General features: G+C 34.2%; 1 protein-coding gene and 1 long non-coding RNA gene across 2 annotated transcripts in view; both read left to right on the top strand.

Moving 5' to 3' along the window:
* The first annotated feature begins 3,827 nt into the window (after positions 1–3,827).
* On the top strand, positions 3,828–4,976 carry LOC149091690 (uncharacterized). The gene is made up of 2 exons (XR_016196609.1): positions 3,828–4,106; positions 4,278–4,976. It is a non-coding gene; the product is annotated as an uncharacterized LOC149091690 (long non-coding RNA).
* Positions 4,977–5,508: 532 nt separating this feature from the next.
* Positions 5,509–16,213, top strand: part of Dyrk2 (Dual-specificity tyrosine phosphorylation-regulated kinase 2) — a 61,538-nt gene continuing 50,833 nt past the window's right edge. The window contains exons 1-2 of the mRNA XM_030385141.2: positions 5,509–5,580; positions 14,807–14,848. The gene's annotated coding sequence lies outside the window, so the exon portion shown is untranslated. The remainder of the gene's footprint in view (positions 5,581–14,806; positions 14,849–16,213) is intronic.

Consider the following 16,213-nt stretch of genomic DNA (forward strand, 5'->3'; position numbering starts at 1 on the left):
GTCGCTGTTTCTTCTGCCGCTTGTTTGGTTTATGGCTACTCCAGCTCGGGATTTGCTATATTTGTAGTCGTACTTTGAGTGCTGAAAAAATAAACCGGTTGCCAGGTTCATAGGCGCTTTCCGTTTGAAAGTCGATGCGCTGCCTCTCGCCTTGTCGTAGGTACTTATTCGTACTTACCTTACTTATGTACATATACATATAAGCTGCTCACTGCCCTCGCTCGCTACGCTATATTCTATATATTTATTGTTTATGATTATATATACACCATTCTATTCTATTCTCTATTTTTTTACAATTTGTTCTCGCCTCGCAATGCTTGAGTGCACGCGTCCTCACTATTTGGAGTATTTTCTAGTGGCTGAGTCCGGCTTTATATAATGAAGATCGGCGTAATAAACTTGTTTGTGGCTCGTTTGGTTTTGATTAAGTGGTTGATTAAAGGGTTTATTGACTTTGTTAAGCAGGTCATAATAGTTAGTAGAAGGTGAAGTTTCGATATGCTTAACTTTTCGATTTGATCTATGTAGAATAGTAACACACACACACACACACACATACGAAAAGCAGCAAAGCTGAGCTGGTTTTGCTCAAGACTAGCTTTGGCTCTTTATTGCTCTTCATATACGACTTTACTGTGCTCCATTTTGTTAGCTTTGCTTCTTGGCAAAGAGCATGTAGAAACGCCCTTCCAGCGACATGCCATGGCCTAGGTATTTAGCCATGACTTCAACCTGCGCATTGACAGCCAACTCTTTTTTTTTTTGCTGATTTCTGCAAGTTACCATAAAAGTCTCAGCTTGGCTCAGCCATGAAACTGGTTGAACTTTAACAACAGCAACAACAACAACAGCAGCAGCTAGAGCCAGAGTAACAACAATCAAATTACATTTGGCCTGTTGGTGCATTTGGTGCACATTGCTGCCGGTTTCTCTTTTATGGCCAAGACAAGTTCTTGACACTCAAAAGCCCAGCGAGCAGACAGCAACGCCTACAGTTCGAATTGTAGCCACAAGTGTTGCCTCTCTACCTGTATCTATTATACATACTAAAAGAAAAAAAAAAAAAAAAAAACAACACTAAATCAGAAATCAACTTAAACTGCTTGCCTGCGCTGTGACTACCTTCAATCATTCAATCATTCAATGCGATCGTAGTTCCAGTTGCAGTTGCTGTTGCAGCTGAGCGAGCCGATAAACGCAGCAGCATGCAACGAAGCGTGCCGCACTTACACACATACACACACACACACACGCGCGCACAACATGCAACGATTTAGATTCCTAGTTCAACTGTCCCTCTCTGTTCCTTCTCTCTCTCTCTCTCTCTCTCTCTCTCTCTCTCTCTCTCTCTCTCTCTCTCTCTTCTCAGTTAAATGTATTTCAAATCCAAATGCAGCCATTATACGATTTTGGCCACATAATAAATGATGTAAAAAGTAGGCGGGCGATCACAAATCCAAAGACATGACAGCACCGCATAGCTGGGGAGCTCAAGAATTACGTACTCTACCAAAAATTATAACATGTAAATGTTATTTGAAGCGTACCATAATAATATTTCACATATTATTTACGATCGTTTCGTTGCGTTTGCTCTTAATGTGTTGAAAACTCGCCGCACAGCAGGCAACAATTTTTTTTATGTATTTTTTTTTTTTTCGATTACATTTTTCGTAACCCTCCGCTGTAAGTGTAATTTTCATATTCGAACAATGAGCATTAAAATCGAATAAAAGTCGGCTTAGTAGTATGTGCACTTTATTAAAATGGATTTTTAAATATTTTCTGCTCTGAAAAGTATTGCGGAAATTGATATAAAAATAGTTTTAATTGCAGTTGTGTTTATATAATAAATTGAGTATTAAAAAAAAATTCAGCTGTGCAAATAAAATAAAATATAGTCGCTTAACAATTGCCATAAACCTTACCATGAAGATGTTATATCGAATGGCTAACACTAAAACTTAATATTAATCTTAGACTTTGCAAACTATATATGAAATGTGAGACAGAAAATTTAGTTGGAATAAAAAATTATTTTGTTATATTCTATTTTAATTGTTATGTATTTTACAATGTTGCTAAGACATTCGATTTTTGAAATCCATTATTTTATAATTATGTATGTATTTATATTATGTATAATATATAAAAGTTAAGAAAAATAAGAAGAGTATTGTTACACATATAAACACATAAAATCGTAAGTAATTTAACATGAACTTTACAATGAACAACATAGCGTATATACATATGCATATGTATTTTTACAATAGTAAACAAAAGTGACTTATATACATACATACATATATGAAAACCCGCCATATAGCCAAAAGCTCAAATGCGTAACTAAGCTGCACTCAAATCAAATTTACCATGAACCTTACAATGAGCGCACATATGAAAAGCAGGCAGTTACACTTAACCCGTTAGCTATACTTTCTAACCGATGCTTGGCGAATTGCTCGTTAGCCAGTACTAATATGCCCAGCATTGACTTTCTCAGCAACAGCAGCCGGTGCTCAAAATGCAAATGAAAAGCATTTACCTTATGTAGATGCCGATAAGTCAGTCAGCGACAAATTTAACAGCAGCAACGGTCACAAAATGTAGCCGTAAAGCAGGCCGCCGCCGAGCTGTTCAACGAGTGTGCGAAAAATCGAGGTGTGCACAAAAAAAAAAAGGGGGAAAACAAAATTACAGATGCAAAAAATTAAAAAAAAAATTGTACGAACAAAAATTGTGTAAATGGTCTCTCACTCAACTGTTTTGAACGTTAATTTACGCCAACTGTTTGGCCAATGCACGTTGCCAGCTTTCGGTTTCATTATGACTCGCAACGGGCCAAAAACAAAAATCATGCAATTGCAGTTGCAGTTGTTGCTGTTGCTGTTGCTGTAGCTGTTGCAGTTGTTCTTGTTGTTGCCAAGCTGCATGCAGATTGCAACATTCATTTTGTATCTGCTGCTGCTGCTGCTGCTGTGGTTAATCATATTTCTCTTGTTGTTGCTGTTGTTGTTGCTGTTGCTGTTTGCTGGCTATTAAATTAGCAGCTGCACACAAGTTGCTTTCAAAATGCTGTGCACAGGATACGAGTGCATTTCATAGCCACAGACACACAATGGCAACGTAGCCGTAACTTGGGCCATGCCATGTGCCATGCGGCGTATGCGCAATATCTGTTTATAGCTGGCGTTAATTGTGCTATTGTTCGGCTCCTTGACACCTCAAAGGTCCAGGCTCAGGGCAAGTTGGGCATGAACCTTGACTTGAATTTGATTTGCTGGGAAATAATACTGAGACTTGAGAGAGCTCAATCAAGCTGAAACTACGAGGTATTTTTTACATATTTATTACAATTTTATTGCACTAAATGCTGGCGTCTATTGAACCCTATGCTAAAGACACAATTCGCTCATTTAATATTGCAATAAACACGCATCGCTAGCAATTGATTAAAAACTCTTTGAACTATGTAGCTCCGTTCTGTTTCATTTGCATTGTGGCCCCATTTATTGACTTTTTCAATTTGCTTTAACGGTCCTATCAATAAAAAGTTGCCTCAGTCATATTACGTAGACGTATGGGTAAAAAAGATCTGCCGCAATTAATTCAAGTGCCTTTACAACTGATTTTATATTTATTTATTTGGCATGTGGCAGCCCTCTCACTCTCCCTCTCTCTCTCTCTCTCTCCTTCGCTCTGTCGCTTATAAAAATAAATAAAATACTTATTGATCTGCCATATAAATCAGCTGAGTAATATATATTATTATTTCTATTGAACGCTTTCACTTGCTTCTTTTTCTTTTTCTTCTCTTACTTTTCTCCATTTTCAAAGTATTTTTGATTCGCATTTCATTTTATTAATTATTATTTCAAAGAGGTAAAGCAAAAAATTTTGGCTCACTTGTTATTATTATTTCACTTAATTTATGTCAGCTGTTGTGCAGTAAATTTATTTAACAAAACGATTCTGCTTTGTTGTGAATTCATTGATTTATCAGAAACGCCAAAAATTATTTCGTTGCTTAAAGCATAAATAATTTACGTTAATAATAAATTAAATGCGCTCGAGTGCGTCGAGTTCCAGCTGGAAATAAAGTAAACCTAAATAAATAAGGAAGTTGCTTTTTTTTTGGTGTTCATCCTCTGACTGTTTTTTTTTTCCTTAATAATAAAATAAAAATTTGCGCATGCATGCAAATTGCATATTTAAAATGAACAACAAAATGTGTGAGACGTGCTGCGCACTCAACACACCCCAGATGCCAGAAGACGATCCGAGCGGCGATCCTCCAAAACGTCGACACTTTCATTTTTTTTCCTTGCTCACATTTGTTAATATTTCTTTTTGTTTTTCTTTCGCATTTTGTCAAGGGGCGCGCTGCAGTTGAATCTGTGATAAATTTAGCTCTTGGCAAATGCGAAATTTATGCTGTTTAATAAGTTTTTGATTTGTTGTTCGGACACATTCGAGTGTTTATCATTTATTTGTACAGCTGATTTATGTGCGAAGCGAACCCTTGAGAGCCATTAATATAAGCGTAAACAAATACAAAAGCTAAACAAGTTCTGTATACAGCAAAAGAAAACTCAAATGAAATGACATCGCATCGAATCGAGTAGGCAAGAAATATGCCTGGAATTACTTGTCGAGATATGGCAGATTTAGCTTAAAAATTCTAAATTTTCTATAATACAAGTTTAAGAAATCCAATCCATACAATTTGGTTCTCCAGCATTATTATATAATAATCTTTGTCTATCAAATTGCGTTTTGAAGAAAGTTTCAATAGTTATCCAAATGGTCTGGAGCCCAGTTCAGCAAACAAGGCTAGTGTCTCTCACAATGCTGAGTCAAATCGATTGTGCTGAATGCTCATGTACTTATATAGAACGTATATATGCTAAAGTCAAAGTCTTTTTTAATTGAAATCGATAAGAAAACTTGGGCTTATCAATCCAGCGCTCTCTCCCTCTCTCTTTCTTTCTTTCTCTTTCTCTGTTTGGTTCTATCGACAACTGTTGCAACTTATCGCCACCTGTCAACTGATTCACACGCCCCCAATTACTGATTGAGAGGCCCTCTAGCCTTATGGATTATTAACGTTTTACAACGCTTATCAGTGGGAGCGATAATGCGGCAGACAGGCGCTGCACCAAAAATACCCTAGACTGAACTGGAAACACATTTTATTATCATTTAGTTTAGATACAGGCGATGGGAATTATAAATAATTCACGTGGGTTTCGTAATGCGGCGATAAGGAAAACCTATTCAGTTGTGAGAACTACGAAATTTGGGTCAAAGGGCTTTCAGTTGGTGTAAAAAGTTTGAATAGATTTCATTTGTAAGTGGGTTAGAAGGGGCTTACGGAAAGGGTTTTACTTTTCTATATGATAAATTGTTTATTTGATTAGTTCTTTATTGAACCCTTTTGTGCTTATATCATAAATAAATATTTTTATAATAATTAATTTCCCATCTATTTATTTCTTACAGAAAAACGTATATATTGAAGTTACATATATATCGAGAAACTTGTGCCAAAAAACAACCCAAAAGCAATATTAGGTAAGTCTTTTGATAAATTTGATTGACTAAGAGTATTTTAGAAGCGAGCTCATGAAAATTTTTACAACAATTGAAAACGAATATTTAGACTTCACAATAATTTTATACAGATATTTTATTATGAATTTAATTTGTTTTTGCTTTACAAAATGTGTACATAAATATTTTCATAATTATGTACTTAAAAGACTTTCATGTATATTCCCCTGAAGCGTAGCAGAAATTTCTAATAATCCGCTCATACTGCATGCCATTAGAAAATGTGCGCAGGAAAAACTCATTTGCATATTTGAAGCGAAATTTCTATTTACATTTTATTTGAATTTGTTCGTATTGTTGACTTTTTTTTAATGAAAATTCCTACACAAAGCATTAGGCTGCACTTGAAGCGTAATCAAAGCAATAGCAGCAGCAGCAGCAGCTGTGCAAATGGCGCACAATCTGAAGCTGAAGCTGAAACTAGAACCAGATATCGTTGAGCCCACAGTAAATAATAATAATTATGCAGAATTGTGACTCTGTCGACTGGGGCTAAATGAAAATTTATGTACTATAAATTCGAGTTCATAATAATTGTCGCATTAACACACTGTGTGAATATATCAGCTTGCAGTTATTTAATTTAATAAACATGCAACGCAATTTATGCAGCCAACAATTTCCCAATGATAGCGACGCCCATGCAAGAAGGCGTATTCGAGGTTCTGTTTTATTTTATTTGGTTTTTATTTTTTCATAAATATTGATAGGCGAGGCATGTGTGTGCACGCTATTATCGTAGAGACGCACATAAATACATATGTACATACGTATGTATATTTAGCTAGAAAATGGCTAGTTTTATTGAGCATGTATTTAGACATTTGCTGGTTAGAAACACAAGTCAAGTACACGTGATTCAAGTTGAATAGATTTGCGTCACTTAATGCGTGCTCATTGGAATATCTTCAACTTAAACTAGTGGCAATTACACAGGCCAACAAAGTTCAGTAGTTATGTGGGATAAGTTGTTATATGGGAGAAGTTGCATAAAATATTTTTAGTAACTTTAACTTGAGTGTTAAGAAAGCATTTGTTTGTTATTTTTTATTTTTATTTTTTTTTTTTTTGTAATTAATGTAAATTTATATTTTGATATATTTACTAATTTATTTAATTTTTAATTTTATTACTAATACTAATTTATTTATTTAATTTTTAAAAATGATTTCTCTAGTCAGAAACGCTCTTGTAATAAATTAAATTAAAATCATTAAAAAATTATTATATTTATTAAAAAAAAAAAATATATATATATATATAATATATATATATTTATACATATGTATGTTTTATTGACCAAGTTAATATCTTCTTGCTGGAAGACAATATCGACTTAATTTTTAATTAATTTGTAGGCTGGCCTTACGTTGATTACAGTTTTTACATAAGTATATTAAGTATATTAGGGCTCTATAGATTCTAGATTTCGAGTCAAGTTTAACTGTAGAATATCTCATATCGGCATGTCCTCTGCTTAATCTCATTTGTTTTCAGCCAACTAAATCCTGTTGGCTCATTGTATTCTATGTCAAAAACTCAGATCAACTCAAAGTACTTTAGTTACGCAACGAAACGGCCTAACTATGCGAACCACTTAAACAGAAATTAAATTTAACACAAATGAAATTCAATCGTTAAATCAATAGAGCTTGATTCGATAGAAATGTGCAATAGCAACAATAAATACAAAATAAAAACATAAAACGAATCATATTTCATTTGAAATAAAATCCAATGACAATGTCTACTTAATTTACAATTGCAATCGCCATACGATATGTGCCTAGGCAAGAGCGTCGAGCGATAAGAACCATTTAGACATAAAGAAGACCTCAAAATGTCGCAATGCCAACCTTGTGCACTAAATTGCAAATACATATATCAAAATCAATTTGGAATTACGTATATTACAAAACTGTAAAAGGAGACAAAGCAATTCCCATGAGAGACGTGTGTGAAAGTTAACCTTGCGAGCGGCGAGAGTATGTAGGAAGCTAAAAAGAAACATTCAACATTGTTGACGAATGGGCAGAGGACAGAGAGAGAGAGAGAGAGAGAGGGGAGAGAATTGTAAATACCAAAAATAAAAAAAAAGCGCCACTAAATGAACTATCAATGAAGTTACTTTTCATGCTAGCCGTGACTTGTCCACGACAAGAAAAACAAAACATCAAAATAAATAAAAAATTGAAGAAGAGTGTGAAACATATAAAAGAAACGCAATTTGGGGCTTATCTAAGATTTCGCGCGGTTTGTGTTTTGTAAAGCAGCCATGTCAAGTCAACTCGAGTCAAGACAACTTTGTTGCGAAGTCTGGCAAGGTTATTGCACACGAGAAACGCTCGTAAAGTCGCACAAAAAAGCAAATATAAATAAAAGCAAGAACAGCATAAGAATAAATAAACTACAAGAGAAAAAAAAGTAAAATAAAACGAAAGAAAAAAGTAGAAAAATAAAATGAGCATGCGATAATTAAATATTTGATATGTCAGCTGTTTGCTGATGGCATCCGTCGGCGCTTCAAAGACCAAAAACCCAAATTGGGTTCATTGGGGAACTCACAAATGAAACATAATAAAATTAACTTGGCTCGCTAAGCAGATGACAAGATAAAGATACTCTGGCAAGTGGCGTCAAGTGCTAAAAAGTAAAGATAATAATAATTATGTCAGCTTGGCTTGGTGTTAAAAGCGAAGCGTTCTGAATGCTTAAGCAATGTTCGCACCGTTAAATAGTAGTTGGTGTAGTCGAAGCTTATGTATTACTCGGGAGAATCTTGTTCTAGCACGAGAGACGTGCCACACATGCTTAAATAATCGAAAATTTCATATAGTTTCTAATCGATTTGAAACTGTTCGCTAATTGGCAACAAATTAAATCTGCGCATTTTGTAGAGAACTTTTAATTGATATTTAATTTAATTGTTAGTTCGAGCATAAAAGTAGAATCGTCATGGCTGATCAAAGATATTATAATTATTATTATTTTTTTTTTTTTTTATATATATTATTTATTTCTTATAATATCTGAAACGTTTTTTTTTCTGAACGTTGAATACAAAATATATAATAAAATATATATCAAAAAATATATCAATATTTAAAGAGTTCTAGACATACAAATATTACGCATAATCCTTATAAGCTCCCACACAATTTGTTTTTTTTTTTTTTATTTTTTATTCTTATTAATTCTTTTTATACTTAAATTAAAATAATTCATTTAAAATTTATAGGCTGGATTCCCGATAAAAATGAGTGCATTAATGCATTCATTATACACATTTATTTCTTTTAAGTATTTTCATTTGAAGATAAGAATTTTAATTTCTTAAGTTTTTACAAAAACCATAAAATATAAATACCTTAAAATACTTACTTACTTTAACTAAACTCTTGCTCTTTTTTACCTGCCTTATCCTTGTTTCTCACCTAATGCCTGCCGTCAATCACATATATTATATATCAGCTATATATATTATATATCTCTGGTATATGTACGATCTTAATCGTCGACTATTTGTGCCTTATCATTTAACTGGTTTGGGTAATAACAACTTCCGCACATGCCTGTGGTCCAAGCTGACTAAGATTTATTGCAGCCTGTAATATATACACACAGCAGCACAACCGAAACACACACACACACATACACAGGCACACACCTAAGTACACACACACACATACAGATGCAATTCATAACTCATTTCTTTTGTTGTTTCGTCGCATGAGCAATCACGCAAAATGACAGCCACAACTTGTCGTGGCACCAAACAACAGCAACAGCAACAGCAACAACAATAGCCATCGCAATGCATATTTTGCATATTAAGCGCATGCCAAACAACAACAGCAACAACAACAATTGAAAAGCACTTGCTTGGCATTTGCATTTGCATTAACAAAGTGTGACCAACATTTAAAAAGCAAAACAAAAATCGAGTAAATATGCTGAAGTCGAGCTCAAGCGACTGTATAATACTTGTTCATAATGCGCAGCCAGGAAAAGGCAATCATGTATCGATGTATTTTGTATGTGCCACGCCCCAAATGGGTGGACCAGCTGGAGAGGAGACCATTCGCACATAAATCAGATAGATAGATATATATTGTAGTTTATTTATTTTATTTTCCTTCTATTTGGTCACAACCCCAAGGGCGTATATACTTCAATCTTGGTGCATATCTAGAGCAGTGGCACAATAATAAATATACTCGCCTGATTTCATGAACGAGTATTGAAAATAAATTCATCTTATACGCGTTGCGTTGCTTACGGAGCAAAGCAAAGGAATTTCATTCGTCTCGTACGCTAATGAGCTTTATCCATATTAATATATGGATATATACGTATTAATATATACATACATATACATATGTATATATTCATAGCAGAAGGCTATGCAATATGCGAGTGCGGAAATTAATTATGAATGATTAATAGAAATCAGCTGAGCTTGGTTTAACTGCGTTTTTAGTTGGTATTTCGTGTTATCGATGGTGGTAGACATAAATAAACATATTTAAGTGCTAGTCTAGACTTTTATAAATCCAGTTTTCTTATGAAAAAGTAGTAAAATAAACTGAAATATAAATAATATATTAATTCATATTAAACTCATTTATAACTAACATACATTACTAATTTAATTTAGTACTGTCTCATGAAATTTAAAAATTTGTATTAATCATTACTTTGATTTTTTATTTTTTATAATCTGACTTTTTCTGTAGGTATCATATAATTAAAATGCCAAATCCTATAATTTTCAATGCAATAAATAAATATAAATAAATAAATAAATAAATATAAATACAAAATTTATGATTTATAACATTTTCAAAATATTTTATATCTAAATAAATTCCATGGCAAAAATTTGACATAATCTAAAATTATTTTTAGATATACAAAATCTCATACAATAATAAATGCAATTTAATTTAGCTTTATTCATTTTCTTTTCTTATTCTCTCTTTGCATATTTTCTATAAAATTTCATTTTCATTCTGAGCAAGTTATAGAAACGCTTAGAAATATGTTCATTTATAACATTTGCTTAAGATATCACTTTCAATTTAGCTGCATACGCAAATCTTCTACAAAATTTCAGTCATTCCTTTATGAAGCTATTCTGCTTTTGTTCGTTGCCCAACACTATGCATAGCTGACGCTTGTACTCCTGCCTCCTCTCTGCAGTCTGCTATTGCCATTGTAAGAATCTCAGAGCAGATACAATGGCAACATCTTCTTGCCTCGCTTGCTCAACTCGTTTACACCAAAAAACAAAACAAAAACTAGAAAAAAAGCTCAGCTCTCATGACACACATACCAGTAGACAGCACGCCCTCTACTACTAGTGCTGCTGCTGCTGCTGCTGCTGCGGCCCACAAAATTTATTATCATGTAAAACTTTTGTGCAACAATGCGACAAGCACAAAAGCCGAGCGAGCTCGCGGCTACTGTGCCAGCTGCAGAGCCAACTGATAGGCGGCGCCCCCTGCCTCAGCTCTCTGCGACAGCAATTTGTTCTAGTTGATAATTTATTTGAATATTTGGCTTAATTATAAAAACAAAAAACCAAAAACTACATAGAAGAAAAATGTTGCAACAAAAGCTCTGGTACATTTTATGCAATGTATTTGTGAATTATTTTTTGGAATGTATCTGTGAGATACAAAACTGGTCAAGTAAACTGCTGGGCGTTTAAGTCCGCCAAGTGGCTGGCATTGAGCTCGTACTAATCACAAACAAAAGCTCGAGTGCAGGTAAAAGAAATTTATGACAATGATATAACGAATATTCGATGCTCTATAAAAGAGATTGGTTTATATATATATGTATATATGATATATTAATCAAAATAATCGACTGGTTGAATTTATATAAAGGAAATACGATATAATAGATAATAATATTTGATGGAATATTTATACATTTATTAGAGTGACGTAGTAGGGATGGAAATATATATTGTATTTGACTAATTTTGAATCATAAAAGAAGAACTCGATATTCAAACTGCAAAGTATAAATATCTTTTAATATAGTAGAAAGGGAGTAAAAGTAGAATATATACCATACCCCATATTTTATGCTACTTCTGAGATTTTTTTACTCCATTTATCTATTATATTTCTTTTTGACTATATGTTATAATATAAAAATAGTTGACTACCCTCTTTGCAAGAGTATGCTATATGATTGTCGCTAATTAGCCCCCCTCTTGCATGACTAGACAAGCAGAATAAGCAGCTACAGATGCCCAAGACAGAACCCCGTCGCGGCATTCTCTAACTTCCAACAATCGAGTCGAAAAAGACAAATGATATGCTTAGCATTGAACGCTGACTCAACTAATTTGACTTGGTCTGCCGTCGAGGTAGAGAGAGAGAGGTAGAGAGAGAGAGACTTGTGGCAAGCATTTAAATGCGAGCTGACGACCACTTAAAGTCGATTAACTGAGAGTCTCGTCCGGACAGCAGACCTTCCAAGTGATCCCGAAGTCCCGCCCGCTTGCTGCCCCCTAGCCTAAGTCGACTTGATTATAATTTCTGGTTCTATAATTTTTGTACATGGCATCTGTGGCGACCTGGGCAAGATTCACGCCGCAAGCGATTCAAATCAAAACGTGCATAAAAATTTCTATGCTTTGTGTGCGCCACGCCCTCTGGCTGCCCCTCCATGGGCAGCGCTTGTGTATCAAACAGTAGCGGCATATTCATTAATCAAAGAGCAGCAGCCCATTCGGGTTTGCGTGCTCCCAGGGGGCCAGCCACGTATTAGTTACACTTTAGCAGGGGGCGGATGGGGGGTACGATGATGTTTGACGACTGGAACTTGAAGATCGGAACTTATGGCTGACGCGCTATTACGAGTACTTGGACAGAGTTAAAGAGAAGCTAAGCCGATCTTGGCTTGGGTTGGGTTTGGTCTGTTGGGTTGGGTCAAGGTATAAATGCCAAGCTGAGCTCATCTGAACGAGCAAGCGATGCGTCTTCTTCTCAAGTGCTGTGCGCTAGGTGTGGCTGACAGCCAGACGCCAAGGCCAAGGATTTACTTTGAGACAACACGCGTTACCGCATCATGCATGAATCAGTGCACTTTTCGTGTGTTTGCTAATCAAAAGCGCTTATGCATATCCTTCCTTGGCAAATAGCTGAATAAATTCATGCAAATTTTATTTATTTAATAAACAAGACAAATGTGGAGGGGTAAATGTACGCCGACAAGGACAACGACAGCAACGATGACGATGACGACGACAATAACGTAGACAGAGCTTGTAGAGGGTTGGGTGAGGTTACTATACAGTGTTTATTGACAATTTGTTGTAACAACTGTAGATAACTGAAGAGTATTGCTATGCATAGCTATGCCTGTTAATGGATACTAACGAACCGTCTGTTCAGTGCCCATTGTCATCAACAGCCACATCAACTCGCATCGAGGTCCGAGTGCCAGCTGCGGCCTGTTCATGTGTTTGCTAATGGCAATTGAGCGAGACTCGCCGCGAACTTAAACTTAATAATAATACAATAATCTATGGGCTAGTCGTAAAGGAATATTACAATGGGAATGTATAAATAACTAAAGGTTACAATTGGAAGGGGACGCCTGGGAGTGGTGTAAATATAAACAGCTGAAGAGCACTTCAAGACAAAAATATATAAGTACATACAATTTTAAGTATGTGTACAATTACTTAAGATATTACTGATTACGGAAAATGATGGGGTGTACACAAATATATAAAAAAAAATTAAAATTCATTAATAAAAAATGACAAATAAGAAATATGAAATATAGAATATTTAATATAAATAATATATAAAATATACAACATAAAATATAAAATATAAAATATAAAATATAAAACATAAAATATAAAATATAAAATATAAAATATAAAATATAAAATATAAAATATAAAATATAAAATATAAAATATAAAATATAAAATATAAAATATAAAATATAAAATATAAAATATGAAATATAAAATATAAAATATAAAATGTAAAATGTAAAATGTAAAATGTAAAATAGAAAATATGAAATAGGAAAAAAAAGTTAAAATAACATGTTAAAAATATATAAATAGTAGCAGAAAATATAATGAAAACAAAAATTAAAATAAATATATAATAAATAAATATATTTAAAAAAATCCAAAAGTAAAAATTATATATTTTTACATTTGTATGAAAAAACATTAAAAAAATAAATACTGTGCAAATATACCTTTGGATGATGAACGAGTATTATGCACCTGTCTTCCTTGTTGAATTTGGCCCTATTTTCATTAAATAATTTAGTTGAAGAAATCTAAGAAATCTTAAAGTATTTTTTAAATCGCCTTAGGAGAAGTGCGGCATTAATTACTCGAAGGTCTGAATAGTTTTCCAAGTGCATTTATCACTCTGTTATGTACAGAACTAACTTTGTTATATTATCAATCTTTGAAGTTCGTTTACTTTGAACAAGTTCTCAAGTTGTTGTGGCCGCAGTGCGTATTTCCAATTACCTCCATTAGACTACTTTGATAATTTTTATGTGCCGACAACTTTTTATAATTGTGTCCTTTGTTGCTTTGTTTCTAGTCTCTGCTCGCTGCGCTCTATCAATTATAAAAGATACTGTGCAGCTGAGCATGAAATTAGCTGCGTGTGCTGTCGCCCTTTTAGTACAGTAGTCGCTCGCTAAGTAACCCTGACTTTAGACTGGCGTACACGGTCAACGCTATGGTAGTCACAGTCGATATCATTTTATTTCATTTCATTTCATGTTTATACATACATATTTATTCCACTACCTATATTAATTTATGCATTCTCTGTTGATTGCCTGCGTTACAGTTGACAAGTTTTCGACCCGTTCTGGGGTGGGTGGACTCCACTCCTCCGTTCAGTTGGCATTTTATAGGTAGAGGTAGAGCTTGTCGTCGTCAACTTTATGATAGTTAATGAGTTGTAATGGTTTCTTATTTCCATGTTCTCTTGTCTCTTGCTTCATGACATTACGGCATTGATTAATTTTCAGAACCAATAACTAGCTGACATTATGCAGCCTTTCTCGTTTTATAATATCTATACATACACAGGAATATCTCTAATTCATTTATCTTCATACCTCTGGCTGGCATTTATCTAATGTTTATTCTTTGTGTTTCTTCATTTTGCAGACGTCGCGGCAATTGCGCAACAAATAATATTTCTGTCTAAAGGTGAGTTCAACTTTCAAAGCCGTAAATAAAAATGGAAAAATAATTTGAAAATATATACATTTAATAATTAATTAAATACATTGTAGGCGTATCGAATGGCAAATATTCTTATGCAAGAGCTTGTGTCGGTCGGGGTCACTCAGGGGTTAATAGTTCATTGACTTGGCTCATGTTTGGCTATATGCGATATATCATGTCTAATGAAGATTTAATTAAACGCAAAGCTGTGCGAGCATTGTGAGAGTAGGTAGGCTTGCCTTTTAGATAGAGTGTTAAATATTTAAATATATTTGGCTATATAATCATCTTCTATTCCACTAGTGGAATAATGATTTGAATTTAATTTGTTGAATTTTGCATAATATTTGCGAGAATATATCACGATTCTCTTGATATATATTAAAATTATTTATCAACTTAAATTACAAGTTTTTTTGAACTTAAGAAATACAAAAATAAATTTAGAACAATATTTTGTTTTGTTAAATTGTTGTTGATATTTTATCAGATTTATTTTAATTATTTTTTCCATTCAGTAATTCCTTAAAAATATATAACATTCGTATAGAACCTATTAAACTACTTAATTTCTTGCCCAGTCTGAACAGTGTCTCTCCTACCATATCATATTCATTGTGGCACACAAAATTCCATTCAGATCTTATCTAACGCTAATCATATTGCCTGCTCCACTGACCCACTCAGTGACCAGCTCCGTCACACTTGATAGCGTGCATAGTGCACATGTAACAATCATAAATTCTTTCATAAATACCGACGCCTTAAGTATATGTATGTACAAAAAGATAAAAGCGAAAACTTTAATGATTTCAATACAAAACTTAACTGCATCTGGCTGGGGCACACAGACAGCGGAGTTATCAGCGCTTTGTGGCTGTGTATTGACTTAGTCAGGCGGGCAGCTGGCGACCCAGTTGCCAGCTGTTGGTGGCAACTGCTTAATCAGCGCATTTGAGAATGTAATAGAAAGGCGCCAGGCACGGTTCATTCAACTCATGCACAAATGCAGACAGAAGCTGCCTGCTTTGGCATGCAAAGAGTGTAATGCACTGCTCGATGATGAGTGCTTCCTGTATGATAAATACTTGCCAGCCAGTCCCGCACACACACACACACACACACATACTCCACTGCATACTCCCCCAATACATGTACCTATATATGTGTGTCAAGTTATTGTTTGCAACTTCATAGATACTTGCTGCCGCGAGATACTTTTCTATGGTATGCTGCTGCTGCTGTCATTGAGCTGGGCTTTTGTTTAGCTTAGCTGCACGCCCTTTCAAGGCAGCTGCGCATTGTGAGACTTTTGAGGAAAAACTTTTATACCCATATACATACAGT

This window comes from Drosophila navojoa, chromosome 3 (assembly GCF_054131105.1).
Source record: "Drosophila navojoa isolate 15081-1374.11 chromosome 3, UAZ_NAV_1.0, whole genome shotgun sequence".
NCBI lineage: Eukaryota > Metazoa > Arthropoda > Insecta > Diptera > Drosophilidae > Drosophila > Drosophila navojoa.